Source organism: Dromaius novaehollandiae, chromosome 18 (assembly GCF_036370855.1).
Source record: "Dromaius novaehollandiae isolate bDroNov1 chromosome 18, bDroNov1.hap1, whole genome shotgun sequence".
NCBI lineage: Eukaryota > Metazoa > Chordata > Aves > Casuariiformes > Dromaiidae > Dromaius > Dromaius novaehollandiae.
In genome coordinates this window covers 10,277,935-10,290,188 of record NC_088115.1, presented here as the reverse complement: position 1 = coordinate 10,290,188, position 12,254 = coordinate 10,277,935, and the positions used below count along the sequence as shown (strand labels likewise).

The 12,254-nt window shown below is 39.6% G+C and overlaps 1 long non-coding RNA gene across 1 annotated transcript in view; it reads right to left on the bottom strand.

Annotated features, from left to right (window-relative positions):
* Positions 1-11,890, bottom strand: part of LOC135330260 (uncharacterized) — an 87,111-nt gene extending 75,221 nt beyond the window's left edge. The window contains exon 1 of the long non-coding RNA XR_010392158.1: positions 11,768-11,890. This is a non-coding gene — a long non-coding RNA (uncharacterized LOC135330260). The remainder of the gene's footprint in view (positions 1-11,767) is intronic.
* Positions 11,891-12,254: the final 364 nt, after the last annotated feature.

The following is a 12,254-nucleotide window of genomic DNA, read 5'->3' as shown; positions in this document are numbered from 1 at the left end:
AGTCCCGAATTGCGCGTTTCCCTGGGGAGGGGGCAGACCTCATGCTAACCAGTTCCTCACACTCGCTTTACAACACATAACCACAGAGAAGATGTTGAAGTTCACAGAAAAGGTTAAACTAGAAAGGACCAAGCCTGAGTTACGGATCGCTCATACCAAATCGAAAAATATGCACTACAAGCAGCTTGAGGGGACTGAAACACTGTAAAGAACTTTAGGCCCAAGCCACGTTGCAAACGACCTAGCCTTAGCATGACAAATACAATATCCATCCTTGGCTGAACACAACAGTACAGGTAGTAAGCATTAGACTGGAAGCTGAGCGTATGTTGCAGATGGCAGTTTGGAAAGGTGGCAAAGCACCAGCTGGAGATTTTGTGACTTCATCTGTAACCTGAATGGGGAAGACATCAGGAAAGTGCAAACACACATGGTTTGGTGTTCAGAGGACTCTTAAAGCAGATACACGGGTGTCGGGGGAACCTGGAAGGAACCTGAGGCTGTCAGCAATCCAGCTGCTCCATGGAAGGTGCGGAGAAATCATGGCCGAAAGAGCGGAGGTTGGCCTAGAGGGGATGCGACACACTGATGGCATGGCTGTAGCAGGGTTCCCACCTGGCATCCCCGGCACAGGATTCTGTTAGCACATATGCGGGGCCTGATCTCCAGCTTAATTCAGTTGGAGCATTTCAAATGACTTTCACAGAGTAGCTTCACACTGTGCAGTGATCTGGAGAAGCCACAACACAATCACAGAAATGCCATATTGAGTTACTATTACACTGCAGATTAATATTGTAAAATTCTGCAGCTGAAATAAAGCAAGATTACCACTTCGGATTTATCTAGCTAATAAAAAATGAAGTATAACACAAGTCACAGCTATCTAATATTTTTGAGACATCACAAAGATCTTCAAATTAACTTTTAAAATTCTTGTGCTATTGGGATTGTTTCCACTACTTTTTTTTTTTTATTATTTTTATTTTTGGGGGGAAGCTTCTGCTGTAAAGTTACTGAGAACACAAAGTCCACAATGTTTCAATCTATATTTTGGACAAATATCTGTCAGTTGTTGATCCAAGTTTGTCAGTGACAGAAGGTAGGAAAGATAAGCCAGGCCTCCATTTTGAAACTTTTAATAAGTAATAAAACCTATTTGCTATTTCACTGAAAGCTGGTTGAAGGGATTTAAGAAGAGGGAGAGATATGATAGAAAAGGCTAGTCCCAGGAAGAAGTCATGCTGTGCTTTGGATTAGGTGAGGCTGAAATACAGAAGCCCTGCAAATAGAGAAACGTGGCAATCATTCCAGGATGCAGCAAATACATGTGTCAACATTTCCAAATCCGTTTTGTGAAATAATGAACTCCATCTTGGTTTGGGTTTTTGTTTGAATAATAGATTGCAGTAGAAATAAACCAAACCAAGCTAGAATTAAATATCTACACATTGCTCACATTTCAGGAGTGTTCAAATCTATGCAGATTCCGTTTTTTCAACTCAGGCACATTTCTCAAAGGTGGAGAGATACAGGGCATTCCAAGAAAGCCACACCTTACCACAAAGCCTTTGAGCAAAAAGATGAAGTGACAATATCAAACAGCTGACACAGAGACAAACTTCCCACGTTTACAAAGCCTACACAGCATGACAACACGCGCACATACTAATCCCGCTGACTTGAGTGCTTTCTGTCCACATTGCTCGCTAGAAATCTGGATGCACACTGAGCCCAAAGCTCTGTGCTTTGTAGTAAGAGCTGAATTGTGCTGTCATGCCCTCAATATCATTCTTGCCTGAAGCATTTAGATTATGAGTGAGATGCTCTGCTTGCGATAAGGCTCAGAACATGCATGAACTACTTGGTGGGGTGTATAAACCTGGCAGCTGTGTTCAGGGAGAAATCAACACCACAGGCAGGCCCGTGCTGCCATGCCACAAATGATAACAGACATTTAGAAAATACATCCTTGGAAGGAATTCTCAAATTTGGTAAGAATATGATATCAAACCAGGTACCAAATTATCCTGTTTATTTGATGATAAAAAATGTGAGAAATTTCAAATTTACAGTCCTGTAAAGGCCTCTGTTTCAAACAGTATTCAAAGAAGTCTAACAGTTAACCAAATTTGATCAGGTCATTTTCTTCCTTTGACTTAACCGAAAGGAAAAGATTATGTCTGCACAGAAAATAACGACAGCTGAATAGGACCTGTGGGATGAAGACAGAAAGCAAAGACCTTCAGCATAATTTGTACCTAAAGATATCCTGCATTTCTGTCCTTCAACCATTCTATTCCAGCCATGAAAGCTGAAGCGGCAAGCAAACATCTCAAGTGCCTGCCTGGAAGCTTGGATCTTTCATTATAAAACAAAATCCTATGAACCTAAAAATCTCCTTTTTCATCATTTAAAACTTCTCACTTTTCTGTAAAGTATATATGCTAAAAGAAGAGGGGAGAAAGGAAATGGTATTGAAAACTGAGACCTGAGATCCAGCCACCAGCAATGTCCAGCAGGGCCAGGGACAATTACCCTTGGTGGTGTGCAAGGCGGTACTCCCCTGTACCCATCCAAAGACTTGATCAAAAAGGTAAGCTGGTCAGCAAAGGTGAGAAGAACTTAAAACTCACCCAAGTTCATGTCTTTATGAATAGCTCTACGTGCTCTCAGTGTCGGTACACTATTCCGCTTCTTGGCCTTAAGAAATTTCAATGGTAACTGTTACTCATATGAGATATGTTTGTCAAGCACCTAAGATGGTTTCCACCAGGAGTCTGGTGGAAACAGGCTACCAACAGCCATCACCACTTTAAGGACTTTGCATCCAGTGGTGCTTCAATCCATAGGGCTTTTCAAAACACTTGTTATAGAAAACGCTCAGGATAATACTGCAAAATCCTTCCCGCTTCTGATAGACTCTGCCTTTACTCTCCCCACTTTGATTTTCTGGGGTTTCCCACCTTGCCACCTCAACACAAGCTTTCCCTTTCAAAACTGTAAACAGCACTGATCAGTGCAATAAAGGCTCACCCTACAGAATCACGATACTGCCATAAAATACAAGAGCTGGCAAGTCTCTCAATATTTACTGTTGCTGGAATCAAGTGCTTTCCTTGCACATTTCAGCTGCCATAAAAAAAAAAAAAAAAAGAAAGAAAAAAGAAGAGCTGCTACCCCTCTCAATGGTGAAAGCAGGCTGGTAAACAAGATAGGAGTGCACCCAACAGGCCAAGGCCGGAAAGCAAATAAACACCCACCAAGATTTAAAGCATTCCTCATGATCTTTAATCATGGGGGGAGGAGGGGATGTCTTGTTTATTTAAATACTCAAGGTTAGTAATACTGAAATTATGTCACAAACGGAAAATAAAGATCAAACTTTTCTCAGCAGCTGCTTTCAGGAACTGAACTTTCTCCAGAAGTCAAACACTGTAGGGAAAACTAACTGGTGGGTATGTTTTATTACAAATATGGAAAATGCAGCAAAAAGGCAGATGTTTTGCATGTTCTGCTGCATATCTAAAAGTTTTAGTCCTGGACACTACCCAAAAAATCCCAGATGTTTGGTTCCTGTGGTCAAAACAGTACCAGTTTTTCAGGGAGATCAGCCTTAACTGCTCCACAGCTCGATTTTTTTTTGATTTTATCCCTGGATATAATGGCTGACAAAGCATAGAGAGTTTGCTGCAAGAAAGGCTGATTTACTAGCAAATGGCTTACTGCAGTTCTCAACAGCATACTGTAAAATTATTCAAGGAACCTGTTTGCATGGTAAAGAACAAGAACCATTTATAATGTGCAAACTAATGCAGGCAAACATCTTCTATTTCCTACAGTGTCAGGCTTCTATTCTAATAACTAAAGACGTGTCAAACACATAAACAGAGCAGAAAATGAAAAACAGGATAATAAATCTTATAAGGAGGAAGAAAGAACCCTTAGCATTTAAACAGAGCAAAAAATCCTTACAAGAAATATTAAAAAAAATTAACAGTCTATGAATTTAGGCAGAAGCTCCCACCATGCAAATGAAGGAAGAGCTAGAGTCAAAAGTAAATCCAAGTGGAATGCAGTTACAGCTGCAAAATGAAGATTAAGGCCATGAACGTCAATCTTAGGTGGCTATTCCCAACAGAAGGAGACAGACATGGACACCTAAGAAAGAGGTCTGATTTTCCAAGACATTCAGCTATTTGCATCCAGGGCATATTTTCATAAGCACATATGTAGTATTTTTGCTTCATCAAGGGAAAGAAATGTTGAGTTCCCTTCATACTGCTTTTCCTGATTCCTTGGCTCCATTTTGGATGTGCCTCCTGGACACTGTAGCAGGCAATTTTGTGACTCTTTATGGCTATGGCTCTGCAAAGAAATCACAGTCTGCCAGAAATACCTCATGCTGTTCTTCCTTTACTCCCGCTGCATACCTGTGCTTTATTCACAACTGTCCACAACATTATGCAAAACTAACCTCCAAAGAGTAAAGCAGAACTCACCCTTATGTTGCAATGACTGTAGGATTAGCTGGGGTAAGGAAAGTGCAATCAAAGCACAAATCATGAAGGATGACTAAATAAGTGACTTGGAGAGGTGCCCAGATTAAACTTGCAAAATAGGTAAGTAATTGTAAACTACACACTGTAAAGATGTGGCAATACGTCAACATGATGGGGAAACAGCGTATTAATTATTCAAATATACGTTAAAAATCTTGCGAAGATGTGTTAAGACAGCACAGAAGGAGAGTCATAAGCATAATGGCAAAAACCTGAATGTGGGAGAATGACAATGAAAAAGGAAAGATCTTTTCTCTCTGAGAGAAATTCCTGAATTTCTCCCTTAACGATACAATAATACAGCAGCAAGCTGATTTCAGTTTTCTGCCTCCTTTCAGGCATAATTTACAATTTGACAGCAATATGAATAACAGTGACATTTTCGGACATTCATGCCAAAGTTTTGCCATACCGAAGGTCCCGTTCATTAAACATTTATGTTTGTGTTCCATGAGCTGCAAAGAAGTTTACAGAAATGGAACTCCACTGACAAACATTTCACCTGAATGCTGTCCTCATTCCTCCAACACAGATGGCCAGCTGAAATGCTTGCATTAAAATCTGAGTCACTGAATTTCTGCCATACCAAAAGCAGAAGCAGGAGGGATTGTTCTATGTGGCCTCTCCTTAAGGAACATGAACCAATTAGATTAAACATCTGATTTTGATATCTGAAGTCATCTAGCCCAAGCTACAGACCAACAGGACTTAGGCTCTTAAAAGCCTTGAAGAATCCAAACCTTACTGTATAATCCAGAATATAAATGATAAAGCAGGTACAGAATAATTTTAGCTTTCCCTACGGCAAACTTCAGGAATAGACTCTTCCCCCACCTCCTTATCTATTGCTTGTCTTACAAATAGAGGGAACTTCTCCGTAGGGAACATACCTTCCCATGAGCATGGGAAATGCCAGAGGACACAGTTGTTACCCTAGGTAATATTTCTGTGGAGACTCTTTAAATTATCTGAACTGAAATGCTAATGCAGCTCTGCTTTTTGGCATGCTGACACAGACAGGAAAAAAAAAATTAAAACAAGGTGAAAAATCACTTAGTCTTGTATTAAACAGGTTATTTCTCTTGATGAACCAGCATCCAAATAGGCCTCTCTCTTGCTTCATTGCACCGTGCCAGAAAGCCAATGAATGAAGGTTTCAAAGGCATTTGGGGTACAGCTTCGGCATAGATTCCTGATGCTGGCGTTCAGTTCAAAGCACATCTGTCTGCCTCCTTCCTCCCTCCGTGTCATTCTTGTTCCCGCAGCTCTGACAGTTATTCATTTTATGAACCTGTCTTTCAGATTCTTCTGTTCCCATGCACTTTCCATACACAGCAAGATAATTATTCCCAGAACAGGGATTGTTTTTCTCTATCGGTCATTTAGAGCCCCATTTGCTCATCATCTTTTTACAGAGTAATTAGTCCTATCTTTCAAAAATAAAAATTGTAAACTATGAAAGATGAAAGAGGTTGGCTCATAAAGCAGTTAGCACTGTCTGGGTTTCCAGTGCACATGCAAACTGTGGGTACCTTCAAGCAAAGGAAAAACTGCAAGCTCAGTTCTCTGGGCAAGGACCATATTGCCATTACATGGCAAGCTACCAGCTGACTCCTGCGACGGGCATTCAGGAATGCTATGCTTTTCTATGAGTTACATGGCACAGGAGGGTCATTGGCACAGGCCAGCGCCTGAGGCTGCAAGCCTGAAAGCAAGCAAGTCTCCAGCAGTCCAATCACGTAGCCCACAGAAACATCGAAAAGCTGATATATGGGCGTGCGGGTGTGATTCACCATGTAGCTACAGTAAAAGTCTAGCAGAGCAACAGAGACCACACTCACTGCTGCTACCAGGGCGCAAGACTAGGAACACACGTTACCACTTTGGTGTCCCTGTGCATCGGTGCCTCAGTGCGCCCAGGTGAGCTCTCCTCTCGTCATCACAAGCAGCAACAGGGAGACACCTGGGAGCTTCAGGGCCTGGCTCAAGCTTAAAGTAACAAAGTAGTATCAAAACCATTTGCGCTTTATTTACATCTACCAATTTGAACGTGACTCCACTCTATGATTTGGAAAGGACTACATGATCCTACCACCACATATAACGGAAAAAAGAAGAAATAACTATCTTTAAGGTAGGAATGAGGTTAGAGTGTTTAGACTATCACATCTTGCTTATTTTATGATACAGATTTGCATGGCTAATGTGTATTTCTTTGATGTTTTATTACCTCTTCAATTTTAATATTTCAGAATAGTAGCATGAAGTGGTTTTTTGTGCTATTTGTAATTTATTTGCAGTTTTATTATAAAGTTTCACAAGTTAACAAGAAAGTCACTTTCTTGGGCCATGTAGGGAAGGAATATCTTCTATGAAAATAATATTAAGGTTCCTTGCCAAAGCTAGCAACGTCCAAAGAGGCAAACATAAAACAAAAATTTCTCCAAAATTTACAGCCTTAAAATATATTTTCTTTTAATAGGATTTACTGTTATTTGATTTACAAAATAGAGCACAGGAATAATGTTCACTGCAAGGAGCTACATAAATATTGTAAAATGACTAACAAGAGATGCACAGCAATTGAATCTAGTTGCCTTTATGGGCATGTCACAGTGAATCAGAAGGTATTGTGAAAGAGCAGTAAAGTTTGGTGAGTGATTGTGACAGGTCCCCCTCCATTTCAGGAGTGGGCATCACATCATGATGAAAAAAATTCAAAAGACTGCCTTCAAATTGTTTCTCTTAATGAAAGTTTTCATGTCAACAGTCATTTCAATGCTAATGTCAACATTTTTGGGAACAAGTAGTACCTTGTAACATTCATTAGGGATGTCATAAGCATCCCACAACATATGGCGTCTCAAATCTAATTACTTTTCTATTCAAACCATGACCTTGACTAGATTTTTAAAAGAAGAAAGAAAACAGTAATTAAGCCCCTTTTACTTCTTGTACGGCTTAGTGGCATATGACTTAAATTCAGGGTTATGTTGAACTGGCTTTTTGTTTGTTCTGTTTTCTATTTTTTTCTACTTTAAAAAAGTTATGCAGAGAAGTTTACTTTAAAAAGTACTGGTGACAACATCTACCTTCTAACTATTTGCACTTAAGTGCACTACAGAAAAGCGTATTTTCAAATACTTATACAAAGCACTGGCTGTATTTGGAACAAAGTTCCTCTATTCAGAAGGCTAATGTTAAAGATCCCTACCTTTCGCCTGGCCTGGAGCTGAAATTCCTCTCTGCATTGTGATAACCTTGTAACCCACAGGTAAGAGAGGCTCTGCCTGACCTGGTTTTCCTCACTGCAGCTGCCCACTTTTGTATTCTTTCTAAAGGTCTGTCTTCTAGGTCAATCCATGCAAAGAAGGGCAGAAGAACAGAAAAGAATCTGTTTCTAGGGCTACTATTTAGGCCCTACAGCTGATTAATTCAGGAAAAAAGGAATTCTTTATTCTGTATTTCACCATTTGAAAGCACTAACTTCATACAACTGTCATTTGGTAATATTTGTTTACAGGATGTATCTTTTCTTCCCTAGACAGCTTCCCCTACATGATTCTAACAAAAGCTCCAGGAGTATTTTGCTCATACAAAGACCTTAAGATCTGATCTATTCTATGTCAAATATGTTGTGATTGCCTCCAGATATATAAACTTAAATGATATGTTATTGGAATTTTTCCACTTGCTATAAGGATAGGGATATCATTGAGCTAACAGCTACAAAAAAAAATATAAAAATAATACTGGTTACAGAGAGTTTACAGTTACTTGTTTTCTTTCTGCAAGTTTTTCCTAAAGCAGATTTTGAGACTTGCAATATAAACACCCCTGCCTTTAATGGCACAATTACATTTCGGGCAATTACTGTATATAGTTGCCATAGTTCTTCAGCGAGCTTTGCTTAAGTGTGCACAATCAGTCATTCTTGCATTTTAATGCATTACAATATGTAATTATATTTAGCATATGTCCATTTATTATGCACAGTCACTGGAAATCAAGTTCACTGTGATTATATTTTCTAGCTGGTATTTAGAAACACTGGCAGACAAAATAAATGCTGGAGCTATATTAGCACAGAGATAAATGCACTGACATAAGCCTCTGTTCCCATTTTTAATGTGGGGGAGAATATTAATTCAAGACACTCATTCATGAAAATACTCATAATTTTCCTCTCAACTTTACAGTAACCTAAAAGCTATGGAAAGATCAATTATAATTAATATTTTAGAAGAAGAACTCTTGATGAAAGAGAAATCCAGGAAAAAAGTAAAACATGCCTTGGGTATATACTGTGCAAAAATGAACAACTGAAAAAGCTGACTTGCCTCAATAGCCATCAGTATTTTTCATGGGAATAGAGCTCAACAACAGAAGCCATCTTTTAAAATATTCAGCATTTGGAGTATTATTTATAATATAAACTGAGCAAAATATGTGAGGCTGACAGCACTGCAGTAGGAAATATGGTCATTCCAGAGAAGAAGTAATCAGCTTTCTGGGACCTCCCCACGAGCCTGGGGCTCGGGGGCCTCTTGTTCCACCAGAAGCTGTACTTGCAACCTGTGACAAAGCTGTGCCCATTCTCGTGTCTCTGTTCACACCTAAAAAGCGGGAAACAGCCTTAGCACAGTAGGGAAGGGTTGATACAAGAACAATCACATAAACAGATTCACAGCATAGATACTGCCAGAACAGTGTTCCCACTGCTCCCTACTTTTGTAGGATACCTCCAGGCAGATGGAGAGAAGTCCGATCCCCATCCAGTGCCATAAGGAATAGTCATTTCCACCTGACCAACAAGAACTGAACTATCAAACTACAGCCGGCCACGTTTAGATAACAATACTTCACACTTACATAATGATGTCAGTTTTCCAGATGCTTTCAAAGCTATGTACCAGCCTGTTTGTGATGGGGAAGATGAGGTGGGCTTAAGTGGCTAGTACCAGGCAATTCAAAAGACTAATCCCAAACACACACTAACTTCCATGCCCAGGCTACACCTTCAAATAGTTGTTTTCCATTTCCAGTCCATTTCACTGCTTGTATATTTTCTCTCCATCTTCTCTCTCCCCCACAGAGAGCATAAAGATAAGTACACTGAAAAGCATGCTGAGCAAGATCAGATAGTGAAAAAAAAATCAAAGCATACCAAAGTCTGTCTCATCAGAGCTAAGCAAAGCCTTCTATAAAATCCACACAAACTAAGATAAACAAAATATTATGAGAAAAGGAAAATGTTACTTTAGAAACAAAAAACCTAAGGTCAAGGATAAAGGAAGAGGATAGTAAAAAAGAAACAGCGGTGAAACAAAAACAATTGTGACTGTTCGTTTGACATGCTGTTTCAAATAACTCAAGTAAGATGGTAACAAATGTTTCTACTAACATTAAATAGTCTTTTCAGTATAGTGTTTTATATTGGGAAAATGTAGAGAGGGGAGGACAAAATAACACTGTCTGATAGTGAATAGAACAAGTATGCAAATTAAGAGCTTAAGATGATGATGAGTATAAGTGAAATGATTCAGCTTAATTAACAATATTTTTAAGAACTGTTAGAGTCTGCACAATTTTTAGATGTGGGGCACTCTTTCCTGAGAACTGGAATACAGAAGCTTTTACAAAGGGATACCCTACATTTTCTAAAAGAAAGAATCCTCTTTGCAGACTTATATATCATCTTTCACAATGCTAAAGAGCCATTGCCATGAGGCAGACAGTGCCAAAATTGCTTTTTTCATGTATTTGAAGGCCCAGGTTCACTAATAGTCAATTCTTGAAGATGACTTTACAGAAACGGTGCAATATGCAAGTGAGGCAACACACAAGTTAAGGAAAAATACTCATTAAAAAATTTGAAGTATAAAATACTGTACTCCTTAAAATGCCTCTTTGTGAACAGCTGCTTAGTCAATACTGTATGGCACATGCATGAGAGTATTCTAAGACTCAGCCACCCTACTGTCTACAGTAAGAACCTTCCTCCTCCCCCTTCCAAATCCCCCAGAAATTGTTTTTCTTGTCTTCTTTATTTATTGCATCCTTCACCTGGACAAAAGAGAGAAAGGGAAGGCTCTCTCTCACAAACTCTAATATCTGCTTTTGTTTTTATTTACTGCCAGCAGCTGTGCAATGACTATTGCCATTCAAGGCTGAAATTCATGTCCTAGCACTTTGCTTCCCCTTCTTATATCAAGGGATGAAGTACATTTTGTTCCCTAAAGCATTTCAGCACCCCAGAAATAGCTGCATTTTAACTCCATTGGGAAAAATCCTCTAATTACTAAAGCATTTTGTGCTCCACAGGAAAGGAAGGCGATACGGAAATGGAAGATGTGGATAGAAGCTGCGAGAGAACACTCGCAGTGCCCTTCGAGATGTTAATGGGAGAAGCTGGTACTACGATCCCAGACACTGCACAAACATATGCTGCGTACCTAGGAACACACAAAAAACGACAAACTAAAATTAATGCACCTCATCACATACACCGCTGTCACTCTTGTTAACAACTAAAAAAATAATCCAGGACCTTACCACTGGCATTGAAGTACTGACATATCCTGTATCACTGAAATCCTACCAGACTATAACACAGATATTATGCCGGCCCATCCCTTTCCTCACACATTTGGTACGTTTATAAACCTGGAAAAGGACACAGAAGCACTGCACTCATCTTCTCGGCTAATATCAAATGACAGTGAGATGACTCAGGTAAGACACCTTCATTCAATTCATTTGACACTTGAAACGAGCCAAAACTAGCATACTGTTTATGCTTATTTATAAAGTATCACAGATGAAAGGATTCATAAAGGAGCTTGCTGATTCTATGGAGAAAATACATCAAGCATGCCAAGCTAGGACTTTTCAGTGTTCACAGTGATTAGGTTACAAATAAAAATGCTTCAAATCTGCTCTCACTCACTTCCCTCTCATTTTCACGAGATATCTGTGGTGTCAGCCCTTTAAGACAACCAGACCCTGGGCCTGGCCTTTCATTTGGAAGAAGCCAAGAAGCAAAGACATCACAACATACTCATCACTGCTAATAGAGCACTAACTTACAAACCAGTGGGTCAGAGACCCTCCAGTTCCCACCAAAAGGGGACAGCCGTGATTCTGATTTGTCGACAGAGACTCATGAATCCCAATTCCAAAACTGCTGAAAGATGCAGTGTTACCTGTAGGGAGTTGAAGCCTGATGAATCAGTCTTGTACCCTGAGCTCCAAATTGTATGGACACCAAATTGGATTTGCTCACTTTTCTGAAACTTCGTTGTATGAAGCAAATGGGCAGAGGTTCAAGTCCTAAAGGCAGAAAACAAAAAAGAATATAGATCAGGTAGAAACACAAAGTTGGGTTGAGGTTGCACCACCCACAGCTCAAGAGAACTTTCTTTTTCACCTCAGTTGAGCCAGCCAAAACTTATTTCAAGAAACTCTAAGATGGTGAAGCCCAGCACCTACAAACTCTGCAGAATCCATGTGAAGACTTCATGATTTTAATCAAACAGAACATTCCCATGTAAATCCACACCATATGCCTATACTGTAGTGCCTTAACTGACCAACAGTCTAGATTTAAAAACAAACAGCAGAGTCAGATCAGTATTTTATTCTCACTTAAAATCCCCCAGAGCCAGGACATCTGAAATTTGGCCTGGCATT